Source organism: Scyliorhinus canicula, chromosome 16, assembly GCF_902713615.1.
Source record: "Scyliorhinus canicula chromosome 16, sScyCan1.1, whole genome shotgun sequence".
Taxonomy (NCBI): domain Eukaryota; kingdom Metazoa; phylum Chordata; class Chondrichthyes; order Carcharhiniformes; family Scyliorhinidae; genus Scyliorhinus; species Scyliorhinus canicula.
This window is the reverse complement of record NC_052161.1, coordinates 39772294-39792727: the sequence shown is the minus strand read 5'-3', so window position 1 is coordinate 39792727 and position 20434 is coordinate 39772294. Positions and strand designations below refer to the sequence as shown.

Here is a 20434-nt window from a genome sequence, read left to right as displayed (position 1 = left end):
GCCCCTCAATGTGAGGGCTTGGCCCCTAAAGGTGAGGACAATTCCGCACATTTGGGGCGGCCCGATGCCGGAGTGGTTCACACCACTCCAACACGCCTGGACCCCCCGCCCCGCCGGGTAGGGGAGAATCCCGGCCCTGGCCTCACCAGCCTCCACAAGACCACCTGACAAGGTGGATTTGAGAGTCCTGAGTTTCCTCTGGTCAGGAACATTTACTGGAGTGTTGACAACACCAATGGGACTCATTTGCTCCAAATTGGGGGTCATCACCCCCTCCCGCGCTCCTCAAATAGTTAATGTATTTTTTGACAGTCCTCCAATTTACATTCATCACGTATGACACAGGCCCTGACTGGGACATAATCCATCCAGCTAACCAAAGTGGCCCGAGGTAAAGTTACAAACCAAAATGAGTCCCCCACCTGGAACGATCTGTCGCCCCTCCACGTAGCCCGTTGACTTCTCCGGGAGGCCTGATGGACCTCCATCGTCCTTGCCAATGTAGGAGACATGAGGTCCAAGTGGATTTTGAGGTGATGGACCATCAGCAACTTCGCAGCTGTGACCCCCGTGATGTTTGGGAGTGTTGAACTGTATGACAACAAAAAATTGGCAAGCTGTTTGCGTAGCGGTTTGTGAGACTTTCTGCATTGCATTCTTGAAAGTCTGAATGGCTCTGCCAGCCAATCCATCAGACTCAGTAGTACAGAGCCATCCTATTGTGGCACATGCCATTATCTTGAACAAAAACCCAGAAGATGTCGCCTGTAAAAGGGGTGCCAATGCCAGATACGGTGGACTCCGACAGTCCATGAATGGTGAACATTCGGCACCAGGTGTCCATCGTGGCCACTGAGGTCATGGTCCCATCTCCTGTATAGACAGCCACTTGGAGTGGATGTACACCAAAACTAAAAACTTCCTGCCCATGAAAGGTCCCACATAGTCAACTTGGACCCGGGTTCACGGGCGGCTTGGCCATTCCCAAGGGTCGAGAGTGGCCAAGGGAGGCAGGACGGATGCGTTTTACAGGGCTGACACTGTTATACCAATTCTTCAATGGCTTTATCAATGCCTGGCCACCAGATGTAGCTGCATGCCTGCATCCATTTTTGTCTACCCTGGGTGGGCACTATGCCACTCCTGTCAGAGGAGTCCCCGGGCTGGTGGTGAAACGATGCCTCGTGATCCCCAGAAGATCACAAAACCCTCACAGGTTAAATTAATTCATCATGGGTAAAATCGGGCCTCAAATGCTCCAATTTTTCATCGTGCCACTCGGCCTGTATCATCCTCTTTACTTTTGATAGTATAGGGTCCCTCTGGGTCCAGTTACGAATGTGTCCGACCAACACCGGCAAGGTGTCTGGGAAATTCAAGACCAATATGATCTCCTGGGATACTGATGGAGGCGGGGTGCTCTTCAGCAGGGGGAGTCGGCTCAATGCAGCTGCATTGACAATTTGTGTGTTTGGCCAGTGCTGGAAAGAATAATTGTAGGCCACCAGCAAGGCCCAACACTGCACCCTAGCCCAGGCTTTTGGTGGTATTACCTCATCTTCCCTCAAATCGGGGTCCATACACACATCTGTGGAATTTCGTCACACACATATATGACTGCTGAGCCCTCTTTCGTGATTTGGGCAGAGTTCTGCTCAGCTTTTTGAAAGAGTCCTTGAGGCAAAGGCGATGGGGTGCTCAAAACCATTTCCAATCTTGTGGGATAATACTGCCCCTAAACTGTAAGGCGATGCATTACAGGTGAGAACGATCAGTTTCCCAAGGTCGAATGAACCAAAAGGTTTGAGGATTGCAAAGCTTGCTTCATTACTTGAAAAGCTTCTTCTTGGGGTTCCCTCCATTGCAACCACTGATGCTTCTTTCGTAGCTGGTCTAATGGTGCCATTCACCACATATCTCTGGGTTGTTGCCCGTGCCATGTGATAGTGAGATGAGGAATAGGGAGAGAGAGCAATTAAACACGTGTCTACAGGGATGGTGCAGGCGGGAGGGATTCAGATTTCTGGATAACTGGGGCTCTTTCTGGGGAAGGTGGGACCTCTACAGACAGGATGGTCTACATCTGAACCTGAGGGGCACCAATATCCTGGGGGGGAGATTTGTTAGTGCTCTTTGGGGGGGTTTAAACTAATTCAGCAGGGGCATGGGAACCTGGATTGTAGTTTTGGGGTACGGGAGATTGAGAGTATAGAGGTCAGGAGCACAGATTTGACTTCGCAGGAGGGTGCCAGTGTTCAGGTAGGTGGTTTGAAGTGTGTCTACTTCAATGCCAGGAGTATACGAAATAAGGTAGGGGAACTGGCAGCATGGGTTGGTACCTGGGACTTCGATGTTGTGGCCATTTCAGAGACATGGATAGAGCAGGGACAGGAATGGTTGTTGCAGGTTCCGGGGTTTAGGTGTTTTAGTAAGCTCAGAGAAGGAGGCAAAAGAGCGGGAGGTGTGGCGCTGCTAGTCAAGGACAGTATTACGGTGCCGGAAAGGATGCTAGATGGGGACTCTTCTTCCGAGGTAGTATGGGCTGAGGTTAGAAACAGGAAAGGAGAGGTCACCCTGTTGGGAGTTTTCTATAGGCCACCTAATAGTTCTAGGGATGTAGAGGAAAGGATGGCGAAGATGATTCTGGAAAAGAGCGAAAGTAACAGGGTAGTTGTTATGGGAGACTTTAACTTTCCAAATATTGACTTGAAAAGATATAGTTCGAGTACATTAGATGGGTCGTTCTTTGTACAATGTGTGCAGGAGGGTTTCCTGACACAATATGTTGACAGGCCAACAAGAGGCGAGGCCACATTGGATTTGGTTTGGGTAATGAACCAGGCCAGGTGTTAGATCTGGAGGTAGGTGAGCACTTTGGAAACAGTGACCACAATTTGGTGACCTTTACGTTAGTGAAGGAAAGGGATAAGTATACCCCGCAGGGCAAGAGTTATAGCTGGGGGAAGGGCAATTATGATGCCATTAGACATGACTTAGGATGTGTAGATTGGAGAAGTAGGCTGCAAGGGTTGGGCACACTGGATATGTGGAGCTTGTTCAAAGAACAGCTATTGCATGTTCTTGATAAGTACGTACCAGTCAGGCAGGGAGGAAGGGGTCGAGCGAGGGAACCGTGGTTTACCAAAGAAGTGGAATCTCTTGTTAAGAGGAAGAAGGAGGCCTATGTGAAGATGAGGCGTGAAGTTTCAGTTGGGGCGCTTGATAGTTACAAGGAAGCGAGGAAGGATCTAAAGAGAGAGCTAAGGCAAGCAAGGAGGGGACATGAGAAGTCTTTGGCAGGTAGGATCAAGGAAAACCCAAAAGCTTTCTATAGGTATGTCAGGAATAAAAGAATGACTAGGGTAAGAGTAGGGCCAGTCAAGGACAGTGGTGGGAAGTTGTGTGTGGAGGCTGAGGCGATAAGCGAGATACTAAATGAATACTTTTCGTCAGTATTCACTCAGGAAAAAGATAACGTTGTGGAGGAGAATGCTGAGACCCAGGCTATTAGAATAGATGGCATTGAGGTGCGTAGGGAAGAAGTGTTGGCAATTCTGGACAAGGTGGAAATAGATAAGTCCCCGGGGCCTGATGGGATTTATCCTAGGATTCTCTGGGAAGCCAGGGAAGAGATTGCTGAGCCTTTGGCTTTGATTTTTAGGTCATCATTGGCTACAGGAATAGTGCCAGAGGACTGGAGGATAGCAAATGTGGTCCCTTTGTTCAAGAAGAGGAGTAGAGATAACCCCGGTAACTATAGGCCGGTGAGCCTCACGTCTGTTGTGGGTAAAGTCTTGGAGAGGATTATAAGAGATACGATTTATAATCATCTAGATTGGAATAATATGATTAGGGATAGTCAGCATGGTTTTGTGAAGGGTAGGTCATGCCTCACAAACCTTATCGAGTTCTTTGAGAAGGTGACTGAACAGGTAGACAAGGTTAGAGCAGTTGATGTGGTGTATATGGATTTCAGTAAAGCGTTTGATAAGGTTCCCCACGGTTGTCTATTGCAGAAAATACGGAGGCTGGGGATTGAGGGTGATTTAGAGATGTGGATCAGAAATTGGCTAGTTGAAAGAAGACAGAGGGTGGTGGTTGATGGCAAATGTTCAGAATGGAGTTCAGTTACGAGTGGCATACCACAAGGATCTGTTCTGGGGCCGTTGCTGTTTGTCATTTTTATAAATGACCTAGAGGAGGGCACAGAAGTTTGGGTGAGTAAATTTGCAGACGACACTAAAGTCGGTGGAGTTGTAGACAGTGTGGAAGTTTGTTGCAGGTTACAGAGGGACATAGATAAGCTGCAGAGCTGGGCTGAGAGGTGGCAAATGGAGTTTAATGTAGAGAAGTGTCAGGTGATTCACTTTGGAAAGAATAACAGAAATGCGGAATATTTGGCTAATGGTAAAATTCTTGGCAGTGTGGATGAGCAGAGGGATCTCGGTGTCCATGTACATAGATCCCTGAATGTTGCCACCCAGGTTGATAGGGTTGTGAAGAAGGCCTATGGTATGTTGGCCTTTATTGGTAGAGGGATTGAGTTCCGGAGCCATGAGGTCATGTTGCAGCTGTACAAAACTCTGGTACGGCCGTATTTGGAGTATTGCGTACAGTTCTGGTCGCCTCATTATAGGAAGGACGTGGAAGCTTTGGAACGGGTGCAGAGGATATTTACCAGGATGTTGCCTGGTATGGAGGGAAAATCTTATGAGGAAAGGCTGATGGACTTGAGGTTGTTTTCGTTAGAGAGAAGAAGGTTAAGAGGTGACTTAATAGAGGCATACAAAATGATCAGAGGGTTAGATAGGGTGGACAGTGAGAGCCTTCTCCCGCGGATGGAGGTGGCTAGCACGAGGGGACATAGCCTTAAATTGAGGGGTAATAGATATAGGACAGACGTCAGAGGTAGGTTTTTTTACGCAAAGAGTGGTGAGGCTGTGGAATGCCCTACCTGCAACAGTAGTGAACTCGCCAACATTGAGGGCATTTAAAAGTTTATTGGATAAGCATATGGATGATAATGGCATAGTGTAGGTTAGATGGCCTTTAGTTTTTGACTTCCCATGTCGGTGCAACATCGTGGGCCGAAGGGCCTGTACTGCGCTGTATCGTTCTATGTTCTATGTTCTATATGGCACCGGCCCTGACTAGCTAAATTGTGGCTAAATTCAAAATGAATCTTCCATAATAATTTACCATGCCAAGGACCAATTTGAGCTCGCTTACATTTGTGGGTGCTGGGACGTCACGTATAGCCTTCACTTTCACCTTCAGCGGATGGAACCGTGTCGCATCAACACAAAATCCTAGAAATTTCACTGTTGAGGCCTGAAATGTACATTTATCGCAATTGAGGCAGATCCCCATTTCCCAAACCTTCTTAACACTTCCTCGAGGCTAGACATGTGCACTGCAGGGATGGGGCAGGTGACTAGAATGTTGTTGAAATAGACCATCACCGTGAGATTTCATACGAACATAAGAACTGGGAGCAGGAGTCGGCTATCTGGCCCCTCGAGCCTGCTCCGCCATTCAATGAGATCATGGCTGATCTTTTGTGGACTCAGCTCCACTTTCCGGCCCAAACACCATAACCGTTAATCCCTTTATTCTTCAAAAAACTATCTATCTTTATCTTAAAAACATTTAATGAAGGAGCCTCAACTGCTTCACTGGGCAAGGAATTCCATAGATTCACAAACCTTTGGGTGAAGAAGCTCCTCCTAAACTCAGTCCTAAATCTACTTTCCCTTATTTTGAGGCTATGCCCCCGAGTTCTGCTTTCACCCGCCAGTGGAAACGACCTGCCTGCATCTATCCTATCTATTCCCTTCATAATTTTATATGTTTCTATAAGATCACCCCTCATCCTTCTAAATTCCAACGAGTACAGTCCCAGTCTACTCAACCTCTGCTCGCAATCCAACCCCTTCAGCTCTGGGATTAACCTAGTGAATCTCCTCTGCACACCCTCCAGCGCCAGTACATCCTTTCTCAGGTAAGGAAACCAAAACTGAACACAATACTCCAGGTGTGGCCTCATTAACACCTTATACAATTGCAGCATAACCTCCCTCGTCTTAAACTCCATCCCTCTAGCAATGAAGGACAAAATTCCATTTGCCTTCTCAATCATCTGTTGCACCTGTAAACCAATTTTTTTGCGACTCATGCACCAGATCTCTCTGCACAGCAGCATGTTTTAATATTTTATCATTTAAATAATAATCCCTTTTGCTGTTATTCCTACCAAAATGGATAACCTCACATTTGTCAACATTGTATTCCATTTGCTAGACCCTAGCCCATTCACTAAATCTATCCAAATCCCTCTGCAGACGTCCGGTATCCTCATCTTAGTGTCTTCTACAAACTTGGACACATTGCCCTTGGTCCCCAACTCCAAATCATCTGTGTAAATTGTGAACAATTGTGGGTCCAACACTGATCCCTGAGGGACACCACTAGCTACTGATTACCAATTAGAGAAACACCCATTAATCCCCACTCTTTGCTTTCTATTCATTAACCAATCCTCTATCCATGCTACTACCCTTAATGCCATGCATCTTTATCTTATGCAGCAACCTTTTGTGTGGCACCTTGTCAAAGGCTTTCTGGAAATCCAGATATACCACATCCATTGGCTCCCCATTATCTACCACTCTGGTAATGTCCTCAGAATACTAAATTAGTTAGGCACGACCTGCCCTTTATGAACCCATGCTGCATCTGCCCAATGGGACAATTTCCATCCAGATGCCTCGCTATTTCTTCCTCGATGATAGATTCCAGCATCTTCCCTACTACCGAAGTTAAGCTCACTGGCCTATAATTACCCGCTTTCTGCCTACCTCCTTTTTTAAACAGTGGTGTCACGTTTGCTAATTTCCAATCTGCCGGGACCACCCCAGAGTCTAGTGAATTTTGGTAAATTATCACTAGTGCATTTGCAATTTCCCTAGCCATCTCTTTTAGCACTCTGGGATGAATTCCATCAGGGCCAGGAGACTTGTCTACATTTAGCCCCATTAGCTTGCCCATCACTACCTCCTCAGTGATAACAATCCTCTCAAGGTCCTCACTTGTCATAGCCTCATTTCTATCAGTCACTGGCATGTTATTTGTGTCTTCCACTGTGAAGACCGACCCAAAAAACCTGTTCAGTTTCTCAGCCATTTCCTCATCTTCCATTATCAAATCTCCCTTCTCATCCTCTAAAGGACCAATATTTACCTTAGCTACTCTTTTTTGTTTTATATACTTGTAGAAAATTTTACTATCTGTTTTTATATTCTGAGCAAGTTTACTCTCATAATCTATCTTACTCTTCTTTATAGCTTTTTTAGTAGCTTTCTGTTGCACCCTAAAGATTTCCCAGTCCTCCAGACTCCCACTAATCTTTGCCACTTTGTATGCTTTTTCCTTCAATTTGATGCTCTCCCTTATTTCCTTACATATCCAAGGTTGATATTCCCTCTTTCTACCGTCGTTCCTTTTTCTTGGTATAAACCTTTGCTGAGGACTGTGAAAAATCACTTGGAAGGTTCTCCACTGTTCCTCAACTGTTTCACCATAAAGTCTTTGCTCCCAATCTACCTTAGCTAGCTCTTTTCTCATCCCATTGTAATCTCCTTTGTTTAAGCACAAAACACTAGTGTTTGATGTTACCTTCTCACCCTCCATCTGTATTTTAAATTCCACCATATTGTGATCGCTCCTTCCGATAGGATCCCTAAATATGAGATCATTAATCAATCCTGTCTCATTACACAGGACCAGATCTAGGACCGCTTGCTCCCTCATAGGTTCCATTACATACTGTTCTAGGAAACTGTCGCGGATACATTCTATAAACTCCTCCTCAAGGCTGCCTTGACCGACCTTGTTAAACCAATCAACATGTAGATTAAAATCCCCCATGATAACTGCTGTACCATTTCTACATGCATCAGTTATTTCTTTGTTTATTGCCTGCCCCACCATAATGTTACTATTTGATGGCCTGTAGACTACTCCGATCTGTGACTTTTTCACCTTACTATTCCTGATTTCCACCCAAATGGATTCAACCTTATCCTCCATAGCACCGATGTCATCCCTTACTATTGCCCAGATGTCATCCTTAAATAACAGAGCTACACCACCTCCCTTACCAACCACTCTGTCCTTCCAAATAGTTTGATACCCTCGGATATTTAACTCCCAGTCGTGACCATCCTTTAACCATGTTTCAGTAATGGCCACTAAATCATAGTCATTCACGATGATTTGCGCCATCAACTCATTTACCTTATCCGAATACTACGAGCAATCAGGTAAAGTACACTTATGTTGACTTTTATACCTCTGTCTTGAATCTTAACACCTCGATCAGTAACCTCTGCTAAGTTGTATTTCCTCTTAACTTTTCTCCTAATTTTCCTTGTCGTTGAACCCATATCTTCATGTAACAACCTGCCGCGTTGCTTCCCATTTATGTTTTCACTTCCCGTTTTATTCCTTTTAGTATTACTGGGCCTATTCACTGAGCTCCCCTCAGTCACTGTATCCTGTACTGTGGCCCTTTTTGAATTTTGACTATGACTTCTCTGCCTTACACTTTCCCCCTTACTGCCTTTTGTTTCTGTCCCTGTTTTACTACCTTCAGACTTCCTGCATTGGTTCCTATCCCCCTGCCACATTAGTTTAAACCCTCCCCAACAGCTCTAGAAAACACCCCCCCCCCCTCCCCCCTAGGACATCCCCTCAGAAGTTTTCCATCATAAGCTGGAAAATAGCCCAGGCTGACACAATATTGAATGGCAGCCTTGTGTATGGAAAAAGAAAAAGGCCCTTGTGGGTGTTTATTGTAGCAAACTTCTGGAACTCTTCATCCAATTCTAATTGCGGGTATGCTTGGTCGAGGTCTAACTTAGAGTAGGTGAGGCCGCCCATCAACTTGACGTAGAGGTCCTCGATCCAGGGAATCAGGGACTTATCCATCTGGGCAACCTGATTCATGGGTAGTTTGTTGTCCCCCCCAAAATTCTTATTGAACGATCTGTTGAGAACGGGGGCTATAGGAAATGCCCACTCAGAAAACTGAACCGTTCTGTTTATACCCAGCTCTTCTAACCTCTTAAACTTAGCTTCAACTTCTGATGCAGCGAGCTGGTCTGGATCTAAAGACCTTGGGTGGCAAATCTAGATGGACAGAGACTTTGGCTTTGACACCTTTAATCTGGATTAGCTCACTGTAAAAAATATTCTCAGGACATCTGGAAGGACACTGTTGGAAATTACAACATTTTCCAGCCAATTAAGTTTGACCTTTAGTCACCAGTCACTTCCCATGATGCTGAGTCAGAGCCCTCACATGATGACCAAAAGCAGATGGGCCTCTTGCTCTTTTCAGCCATGGTATGCTGGTGGTCCCATAGGTTTTCAGGATTTCCTGGAAAACTTGGCTGTGGTGCTGCTAAAACTTAAAGGTTGAGTCCCATCACGGATATACTTGAAAGTATGTTCCCCACAATGGTCACCAAGGCCCTGGTCGGCTTCCATTTTCAAAGGTTTGCTGTTCACCTTCAGGACAATTTCAGTTGGGGCCGTCTTATTCAACTGAACTGCATTCATGTGATACATTGCATGGTCCTCTTCAGAGGTCTTTTCCACTATGATTTTTGATTTCATTTTATTTGATTTGATTTTATTGTCACATGTACCGAAGTACAGTGAAAAGTATTTTTCTGCAGCCAAGGGACCATACACAGTACATACATAGTAGACAAAAAGAATAATCAACAGAGTATATTGACAAATGGTACATCGACAAACAGTGATTGGTTACAATGCAGAACACAGGGCCAAACAAAGCAAACAAAGTAAATACATGAGCAAGAGCAGCATAGGGCATCGTGAATAGTGTTCTTGCAGGGAACAGATCAGTCCGAGGGGGAGACGTTGAGGAGTCTTGTAGCTGTGGGGAAGAAGCTGTTCTTATGTCTGGATGTGCGGGTCTTCAGACTTCTGTACCTTCTGCCTGAAGGAAGGGTCTGGAAGAAGGCAATGCCTGGGCGGGAGGGGTCTCTGATAACGCTGTCTGCCTTCTTGAGGCAGCAGGAGGTGTATACAGAATCAATGTGAGGGTGAAAAGCTTGTGTGATGTTTTGGGCTGAGTTAACCACACTCTGCAGATTCTTGAGATCTTGGACCGAGCAGTTGCCATACCAAGCAATAATGCATCTGGAGAGGATACTCTCTCTGGAGAAGTTTGTGAGTGTCGATGCAGACATACTGAATTTCTTTAGCTTCCATAGGAAGTATGTTCATTGGTGATGTGGACTGCTGCTGCTGTTGCTTAATTTACATTTGCTTTGCTTTGTGCAGCAACATGCATGAACGTGATCCCTACAATTGCACCAGAAACACACAAATTCCTGATAATGGCAGCTCTCTTGGGGATGGTCCCCCTTCAAACAATAGCAGTCCACCTCTGTCTTGGGTTGCTGCCCCGTCCTTTTCTGGATTCTTTGACTCCGGGTCCAGTCTGAAGACCGCGTCCAGGTTCTCTGTTGTGTTTGTTGATCCTACCATGCATCTCGCGGACATACCACCCCACACTTGATTGACCTCCCTTTCAGCCTTGCTGCGGAGCTGAGTTGTGCCATTTTCAGAGCACTCCATCAGCTGAGCTCTCTCAATCGCTTTTTTCAATGTTATGGTAGTTTCAGTCAGGGGTTTCTTCTGAATATTAAGGTTATGGGTCCCACAAACCAATCGGTTGCACTACATAGCACTAAATGCAGTCCTGAACTCGCAGTCCTCAGTGAACCCATGAAGCCTGGGTATGAAGGCTGAAATGGACGTTTCATGGTCCCTAAGTTTATAACATTGGAGGGTAATCGAGGTCCTTGAGTTAAAGTGTTCTTGGACCAACTTGACTATCTGATCAACGGTCTTTGAGTTGGGTGCCTCCGGGGACGTGAGATTCCAAATTAGATCCATGGTTGGACCAATGTTTGTCATTGCAGTGGCCCATGTTTGCTAACCTCAGGAGTTGCCACTATAGTCAATCTGGGCCCCCCCCCCCTCCACCAGACCACCCCTCCTCCCCCCCCCCCCCCCATAAGAGAGACCCTCACCAAAGACCCTCCTATTACAGGGATCCTCACCAGAGGCCACCCATAAGAAAAACCCCTACCAGAGACCCCCTCATTACAGAGACCATTGCCTGGAAACTAGAGAGCAGTCCAGACAGAAATCAAGGGCATGATCTAATGAATGAGAACAGAGTCCCATTGAGCATGCGATTAGCTGGGTGTTTCCCGGTGCTCGGAGGGGGTTGAGGGGCGGCAGGGTCAGGCAGCTCAGGTCACCCTCATACTGTGGGGGAGGCTAGTGACCCAGCAAATCACATGGTGGGAGGAAATTGCATTGTTGGGGGTAGGTGGGCCAGCCGCCGAATCACGCTAAAGGGCCACCCGCTCAAAATGGCAGCCCGATTGTGGGATTCACGAGAGAATACCTTTCAATCCCTGCATGCATAAATTTTCATGGCAAGAGAGAGATGAATAGTCTCTGAGCGCATCTCCCAGCGCAAGCCCAAATAGGAGGAGAACAAAGGGCTGGATTCTCCGGTCGGCGATGTCGAAATCGCGTTCGGCAATCACCCGGAGAATCTAAGTTCCTGACCAAATCGGGGGCGGTGCCATTTCCACGATGCTCCGCCCCTCCAAAGCGGCATACAAACAATGTATTAACGGCCTCAGGACATTGCCTGAGTCGATCGCGTGTGGTCTATCCGTTGTGAACTCGACGTGGCAGCTGCGTCCAGCGCCGCCACAGTCGGGGAGCGCCAATCTGTGGGCAGGGGAGAACTTTATCAGGGGATGGTGGCATTGTGGGGGGGGCGGTCCAGGGCACGCGAGCCGGCCAAAGTGGGGGGGGGGGCACTATTTCACAGGCCGGGTCCACGAGCAGACTCCGCCATGTAGCACGGCACAACCGCTGCCATGCCCAGGCGCGGCCACGGACCCGGCAATTCTACGGGCTGTATCGGCAGCTATAGCCAGATGCTCTACGCTGCCGGCATGCTAGCCCCCAGCCAAACAGAGGATCAGTGGCCGTTGTATGCCATTCAGTCGTAAACCGCCACGGTTCCCTCTCCGGTGTGGGGACATAGCCTCAGAATCGGAGAATCCAGCCCAAAGTCTCCCAAATGGAGAATCCAGCCTATGGTTTTCTCATCTGTGTGTGAAGTGCTTCATATCAAGGGCTGGATTCTCCTCTACCCGGCGTGACGGAGGGTCCCGGCGTAGGAGAGTGCTGCCAACCACTCAGGGGTCGGGAATTCCCCACCTTTGGGGGCCAGCCCCACGCCGGAACGGTTGGCACCAGAAGACTGGCGCCAAAAACCGGCGCTCCTGGCAGCGGGGCTGGCCGAAAGGCTTTCGCCGGTCGGCGCATGCGCCGGCGGTGACGTCAACGGCCAGCTGCCGCTGACGTCACCACCGGTGCATGCGCAATGTGGGTTTCTCCTGCTTCCGCCATGGCGGAGGCCGTGGCGGCCGCGGAGGAGAAATAGTGCACCCAGGGCACTGGCCCAGAGTCTGAGCGGGGGGCCCCGATCGCGGGCCAGGCCACCGTGGGGGCACCCCCCGGGGTTCGATCGCCCCCCACCCCCCCAGGACCCCGGGACCCGCTCGCGCCGCTGATCCCACCGTTACAGAGGTGGTTCAAACCTCGGCGGCGGGAGAGGCCTCCCAGCGGCGGGACTTCAGCCCATCCGGGCCGGAGAATCACCGCAGGGGCCTCTCCGATCGGAGTGGCGAGATTCCCGCCACCTCCACTTCCGGGTGGCGGAGAATCTCTGCCACGGCGGGGGCGGGATTTTCGGCGGCCCCAAGCGATTCTCCGACCCTGCTGGGGGTCGGAGAATTTCGCCCCAAATCTCCCACTTTGGCCTCTGCCATCTTCATTTCCGCTCCAGTTTTTCTCATTTCATTCTTACCATACCTGAACTTCTGCTGCTTCATTCTGGAAGGTTACTCTTCAGATATTAATTTTATGATTTTCCAGTCAGGACCAGTCTTTTGTGGCCAGTGACAAGGGATAACCCCATAAACAATTATTTTCTTCCTATGAATGGAAGTGCAACCTTGTATGCTTAATACTGGCAAAATATCATTGCCTGTACGCTAGAAACCTTGGACATTGCTTAAAAATATCCCTTTGCCCAAAATGTTAGTCACCTGTCCTAATATCTCCTTATACGACTCAATGTCAAATTTTGTTTGATAACATTCCTGTGAAGAGGCTCGGGGCTTTTTGCTACATTAGAGAATATATTTAAATGCAAGTTGTGGTTGCTGCTCAGGGTTGAAAGGGCCACCCTGTTCCTATAATTTGTTTGATGGAAATTACATGAAGCAACATCCAATTAACAAAATACCATGGGCATTACGAAAGAAAGAAGAGTTTAAACTTTATTTAACATTTCACATTCCCAGTGGTCTGCTGCCCATGAATTACTTTCACGTTGGCAAATGCAGCAGCCAATATGCACCCAGTAAGGCCCTTCTACCAACCAATGAGATAAATGTTAATTTTAAATCACCCGTCACAACAAAGCTAGATGCCTGGAGTGATCCAGTATTCTAGCATTCGGTGTTGCTATGGCATTATTAATAACAAAAAGTATCTAATACGAAAATCTTCTGTCATTAATCTTTAATTGAAATATGTTTTTCCAGGATATTCTGTTGGACTTTATGTCAGGAATATTTATTGTGGGAGCAATATGAGATTTGACATCAATTTCAAACAAAAATCCTGGAAGTAACAGAGGAATGTGAAGATTTGGCAAAATGGCTCCTAACCTGATTTTCCAGACCATATGCTGGAGTTATGGCAGGAATTCACAATGGGAATTCTGACCTAAAAATCTATTATCAAGGTGGTATTTTTCCAGGAGATGGAAAATTGTGAGAAAACTAAAGATGGAAAATTGTGAGAAAAGTAAATTGAAATTAGGTTCTTGTTGTACTGCACCAATTAAGAAAGTGTTGTATGCAACAATTGCTCAATAATGCTCAGTTTGGGTTCTGCCAGGGCCATTCAGCTCCTAACCTTATTACAACCTTAGTTCAAACATGGACAAAATAGCTGAATTCAAGAGGTGAGGTGAGAGTGACTGCCTTTGCTATCGAGACTGTATTTGACTGATTGTGGCATCAAGGAGCCCCAGCAAAACTGAAGTCATTGGGAATCAATGAGGAAACTCTCGACTGGTTGGAGTCATACCGAGCACAAAAAAAAGATTGTTGTGGTAGTTGGAAGTAAATCATCTCAATCCCAGGACATCACTGCAGGTCAGGGTAGGATCCCAGGTCCAACCACCTTCAGCTGCTTCATTAATACCCTTCCTCATGGTATGCAGATGATTGCTTAGCTTCCAGCACCATTCGCAACTCCTAAGATACTAAGGCAGTCTGTGCCTATTTACAACATTCAGGCTTGGGCTGTTTAAATGCCTCTCCCCTTGATATCATGACATTATCATCCATGAATCTCCCAATATCAACATTCTTGGGGTTACCATTGATCAGAAATTGAACTGAATCAGCCACATAAATACAGTGCCTGCAAGAGCAGATCAGAGGCTGGGAATTCTATGGCAAGTAACCCACTCCTAACTCCCCAAAGCCCGTAGAAGGATTGAGTCAGGAGTGTGGTGGAATACTATCCGGTATCCTGGATGAATGTAGCTCCATCAAAGCTCAAGAAGCTCAATGCCATCCTGGAGAAAGCAGCCCACTTGGCTGGAATCCATCCACAACCACCAACATCCACTCCCTCCACCATCGCTGCAGAATGTCAGCAGTGTGTACCATCTACAAGTTCCATTGCAGCAACTCACCAAGGCTCCTTCGACAGCATCTCCCAAACATGCAACCTAGAAGAACAAGGGCAGCAGATACATCGAACACCACTGCCTGCAAGTTCCAGTCCAAGCCACACACCATCCTGACTTGGAAATATAATGCCGTCCCTTCATTGTCACTGGGTCAAAATCCTAGAATTCCCTCCCTAACAGCATTGTGGGTGTACCTACATCACATGGACTGCAGCGATTCAAGAAGGCAGCTCTCCACCTCCATCTCAGGGCAATTAGGGATGGGCAATAAATGCTGGACTAGCCAGTGACACCCTCATCCCATGAAAGAATGAAAAAAAATCTCTTAATGAAGATTTGTGCACATTTCCTAAGTCTGTTCATTTTCAAATCCAACTTAAACTCTATCATGCCATGTGACACACACCCTTCAACTGCTGGCCTTAGCCCTAAGAATTCAGTTTTCTTACAGGACACTGTGGCACACAATGCCTGCTAAAGTCAGGCCAATGCAGGGGAATCCCCACTTAGAATCACTCACACATTACTGTCTAATTGGCTTCCAAAGTCCGTCATATTTTATTCATCAGTAAAAGTCTGCTGCTTCATTTTGCTCAAAACCTTCAAATACATTAGATTGATGACTCAGGCAGCATAAATTAATTCTTGTGCTATTCACATAGCAATGCTTAACATGGTTGAGTGACCATTCTCTATTACCTATTCTAATGGAAGCATTAACAAATTTGTAGAAATGGGTCAGTACCTCAATTAAAATAGCTGGCAGAGGAATGTCAAACAAGCATGTTAAGTACTTGAATGCAAATGTCACAAACTAGAATTTGAAGACTTTTAGAGCACAAGTGGAAATGCTAAACACAAACTGAAATAAACTGGTAGCACTGAACTGAGGGGATTCACTTCATATCCATAGAATGGGTTTTGAGTGAGTTAAACTCAGGCCTCATATGTCAGTGTTTCAACAAACCAAGCCAGCACCAGTTCAAACATATTAACACGTTTTAGTTGATGCGCAGTATTTTATTGTTAGTGACCAGATCAGTACAATAAGATACAAATGGTTACTAGTATTGATCATATCACATCAGATCCATATCAAATTACCGAGCTGTACAGTAGCACAGTGGTTAGTGTGATCTCTATTGTGTCGATCAGGATGTCTTGAGAACGTAGTGTTATACAAAGAACATCAAGCTGAGTTACTGAGCAAAGCTGATTTATTTACACTACTTAAATAAGTTTCAAACAAGTCACAAGGTATAAGTTACTAAATTAAACTATACGATATCTCTAACTACAGAACTCTACACTATGCAACTAATCTATCTCATGCCGAAACACCTTCTCCCAGAATGCGAGGAGTCACATGATATTTATATAATTGCTACTTATCTCCATCTGGTGTTGAGAAGTGAAATGAAAAATGAAATGAAAATCACTTATTGTCACAAGTAGGCTTCAAATGAAGTTACTGTGAAAAGCCCCTAGTCGCCACATTCTGGCGCCTGTTCAGAGAGGCTGGTACGGGAATTGAACCGTGCTGCTGGCCTGCCTTGGTCTGCTTTAAAAGCCAGCTCTTTAGCCCTGTGCTATTTATTAACATAAAATTGGTCACCCATGTATTCCTTACAATATACATATTGTTACAGTTAGCACTGTTGCTTCACAGTGCCAAGGACCCAGGTTCGATTCCCGGGTGCTCCGGTTTCCTCCCACAAGTCCCAAAAGACGTGCTTATTAGGTGAATTTGACCATCTGAATTCTCCCTCCGTGTACCCAAACAGGCGCTGTAGTGTGGTGACCAGAGAATCTTCACAGTAACTTCTTTGCAATGTTAATGTAAGCCTACTTGAATTATTAAATTACAGACTTTCCGGACTGTATGTTACCAGCTCAATGGAACCAGGGAGTTGGGAAAGTATTGGAAAACCCAGACAGGCTGGCTCCCTGACGTCCTGCCTTTTTCAGGGGTGGGGTTCACACATGTGCGATTAACCAGGAATGACAAGACTTCCAGTGGCGCCCATGGAGGAGTAGGTCGCACATTTGATAGCTCCCGCCTATAATGGACTTTTGGACCTTTTCTCCCATTTTTCTCCTGGATTTTATGGGATAAATCAGTGAATAGTGAGACAGTAAGGAGAAATCGCCCTCCGGTGTATGGAGAATTGGACCAGAAGTGGCCGTGTGAGACCAAAGTCCTATAAGGGAGACGCAAGCAGAGCTGACAACACGGGACAGCATGGCGGAGAGCAAGTGCCTCGGGGAGACGGCACAGTGGTCGACAGAGCCGCTGGTGAAGTTTTTTGAGGATTGCTTCGCCTAGCTGAAGAAGGACACGCTGGACCCGATTAAGTCTTCGATTATTCAAGTGGTTCAGATTCAGGAAACCCACGGGAGAGCGATCTAGGAGGTCGAACAAAAGTTGTCTGAGCACGACGAGTATATAACCGTGCTAGAAAGCAAGGTGGGGATGCTAAATGACCGCCAGAAAAGAATGCAGGAGAAGCTGGAGGACCCGGAGAATAGGTCCAGGAGGCAGAATCTCAGAATTTTTGGCCTCCCTGAAGGCAGTGAGGGATCGAATGCGAGGGCCTATGTGACGGGCATGTTGGAGAAGTTGATGGGGGCTGGGGCGTTCCCTCGGCCCCTGGAATTAAACAGAGCGCACAGAGCCATCGCGAGGAAGCCCAGAGCGAAGGAGCTGCCAAGGGCCATGGTGGTACATTTTCACTGTTTCATGGACAAGGAACACGTTTTGCCATGGGCCAAGAAAGAACGGAGCAGCAAGTGGGAGAACTGTGAGTTGCGCATCTATCAGGACCTGGGAGCGGATTTGGCCAAGAGACGAGCTTGGTTAAATTGGGCAAAAACGACTCTCTTAAAGAAGGGGATGAAGTTTGGGATGCTGTACCCAGACATCTGTGGGCCATATATGAGGAACGGGACTTCTACTTTGAAACGCCAGACGAAGTATGGACCTTTATTAAAGAAATGAAGAAGCCTTGGAGAAGAACTATGGCAGTGATTTGTGGTGCTGGATTGTCTAAATTTAAGTAGCTAAATGTGAAATAATGGGTCGTGTGGATGGTTAAAGGTTGCTTTGTCTTGCAGGGACCTTGTTAGATTGGGGCAATGGGCTTTGAATTTAGTTCTGCGTTTTGGGTGACTATTTTTCTAAAGTGACTGTTTCTTCACTGCTTTTTCTGTTGTTTGTTTACTGGGGAATGTGATTCTTTTAAAATGTTTATTCATGTGGGGGGGGGGAGAGGAGAGTACAATAGGGAGACAGACTGCTTGGTGTCGGGGCGGGAGCTATCGAGCCAGCATGGGTCAGCTGACTCTCGGAAGCGCAGTGGGGGGTGAGCTGGTGTTAAGTTGAAGCTTGACTTAGGGGATTGGGTTTTTAGTGTTGTTGCTAAGGGGGAGGGAGGGAGGGGAAGCTGCTTTGCTGACAGGGGAGGAACTGATACTAGGGAACAAATGGGAGGTTGCGAACGGCGACAGCCCGAGTGGGGACTTGTGGAAGTGGAAGGTGTGAGCTCGAGGCTGGTCTAAAAAGGGTGATGGCTAGTCAGCAGGGGGGGGGGGGGGGGGGGTGGTTGGAAGACCCCCGTCCAGGCTGATCACATGGAACGTGAGAGGACTGAATGGGCCGGCCAAGAGGGCTCCCGTGTTCATGCATTTGAGGGAACTGAAGGCGGACGTGGAAATGCCACAAGAGACACACCTAAAGGTTACAGACCAGAGGAAGGGGTGGGTTAGCCAAGTGTTCCACTCAGGACTGGACTCAAACACCGGGGGGGGGGGGGGGTAGCGTTCTTGATCAGCAAACGAGTGGCATTCGAAGCAGGGAGAATCGTATCAGACAAGGGGGGTAGGTACATAATGGTGAGTGGGAAGCTGGAGGGGGTGCAAGTGGTACTTGTGAACATATATGCTCCGAATTGGGACAACGTGGAATTTATGAGGCCGGTGTTAGGCAAGATCTCAGACTTAGGGTCACATAACCTGATCATGGGAGGGGACTTTAACACAGTCATTGATCCAGAATTGGACCGATCAAAATCCAGGACAGGGAGGAGGCCGGCTGCGGCAAAGGAATTGAAGGGGTTTATGGAACAAATGGGGGGAGTAGACCCATGGAGGTTTGCACAGCCGAGGACGAAGGAGTTTTCCTATTTTTCACATGTCCACAAGGTATACTCTCGCATCGACCTTTTTGTTCTGAGCAGGGCGCTAATACCGAAGGTGGAGGATACTGAGTATTCGGCAATTGCAGTGCCCCACACTGGGTGGATCTACGGATTGTTGTTGTATGGTTGAGGTGTGTGAAGATTGGGCTGGACGGGGGGGGGGGGGGGGGGGGGGGGGGGGGGGGGGGGGGGGGGAATGTTTATTTTACCATGTTGATGCCATTGTTTATGTTACTGTTATAAAAATTTTCAAATACCTCAATTAAATATTCTAAAAAAAAAGGAATGACAACTCCAAGGGGCCATTTTATGTGCCTGTGCTGCTGAACTTGCGCCAAGTCTGCCTTCAAACCCTCTTCATTTCCAGGGTTGCACGACTTGACTCAAATTTAAGCCTGCAACCTCCCCCCCCCCCCCCCCCCCCCCCCCCCACCACCCCCACTCCTCCTCCACCGATAATCCTTCATGCAGGCAGACATTTTTAAACTTCAGCTTCTCTGACCCAGGGGATCTCCCAGTTTTGCACACACAGCCCTCGGCCAGAGATAGCATTTCTAATCTCAGGTTTGATATAAGGTCACAGACCTACAATGTGATTTTTCAAGTTCCATCTCCTGATCATCCCTGTTCTCACTGACATACATTGGCTCTTGGTTCAGCAACACCTTAATTTTATAATTCTCATCCTTATGTTCAGGTCCCTCCATGGCCTCATCCCTACCCACGTCCATAACCTCCTTCAGCCCACAACTCTCTGAAGTAAGTGTGCTTCTTCAATGCTGGCATCTTGCACATTCCCGATTTCCTTCACTCCACCATTGGCAGCTGTGCCTTCAACTTCCTGGACCTTCAGATCTGCAATTCCCTCTCCAAACTTCTCCACCTCTTTGTCCTTCTTTAAGTTGCATCTTAAAACCTACTTCTTTGACAAGTTTTTAATCACCTATCTTTCTTCTGGTTCCATGTCAAATTTTTCTTGACAACTCGACTCAAAAGCATGTGGGGAGGGTATTTTACGATGTTGAAGGAACAAGACAAATACAGGGGGCGCGATTCTCCCAAAACGGGAGAAATCGTAAGGCTGGCGTCAAACCCGCCCGGGTTTGATGCCAGCGCGCCCCTTCCCGACCGGGAACCGATTCTGGTCCCCGGTCGGGGCTAGCAGCCCGACGCCGCAAGCTCCGGCATCACGGGCTTAACGAATTTCGTTAAGCCCGCTTGCCGGAGTTAGCGCCGGCTGACGCGTCATATGACGTCAGCCGCGCATGCGTGGATTGGAAGACTCCAACCCGCGCATGCGCGGATGACGTCATCGCGTATTTGCGCGAAACCCGCG

General features: G+C 47.3%; 1 protein-coding gene across 3 annotated transcripts in view; it reads left to right on the top strand.

The window, feature by feature from the left end:
- The window catches only part of c16h10orf90 (chromosome 16 C10orf90 homolog), a 290020-nt gene that overhangs the window by 173306 nt on the left and 96280 nt on the right, over positions 1–20434 (top strand). The gene's annotated exons all lie outside the window — the stretch shown is intronic.